The sequence below is a fragment of the Phalaenopsis equestris genome, unplaced genomic scaffold (assembly GCF_001263595.1).
Source record: "Phalaenopsis equestris unplaced genomic scaffold, ASM126359v1 Scaffold001269, whole genome shotgun sequence".
Lineage (NCBI taxonomy): Eukaryota > Viridiplantae > Streptophyta > Magnoliopsida > Asparagales > Orchidaceae > Phalaenopsis > Phalaenopsis equestris.
This window is the reverse complement of record NW_018165708.1, coordinates 197,214-197,668: the sequence shown is the minus strand read 5'-3', so window position 1 is coordinate 197,668 and position 455 is coordinate 197,214.

The window sequence follows — 455 nt, the reverse complement described above, 5'->3', positions numbered from 1 at the left end:
TTCTTTACAGCACACAGAATTCTTCTTCGAAGCGGCAAGGAGGAAGAAATCTCTCACTTTCCCTCCACTCTTACAATCTCTCAAAGAATTCCTCACAATCTAACCCTAAATTAAACTCTTTACACACTACTGGAACCTCCTGGGCACTGTTCCCCCTCTTCAATTTTCAGCCAAAATCTTCTTTTAAAATTGTAGAAGAGTTTTCCCAAGAGTTGTCTAAGCATCCCTTCAAAAATCATCCACATTCAATGCACCTGTTGAGATAACCACCGATCTCGCAGTTGGCGGCCTTGAGGGTGCCATCGACGGGCTTTTAAAATATTTGATCTGAACTCTCGAGAAAATCTCGCCGTCGGCGCCCTAGTTCAAACCTTCATATTTTGGTCATTTTCGCTCCAAATTTACTCTTTTTTGCATCTTTTTGCTCCAATGACCATAATTCATCATGCCTGCAA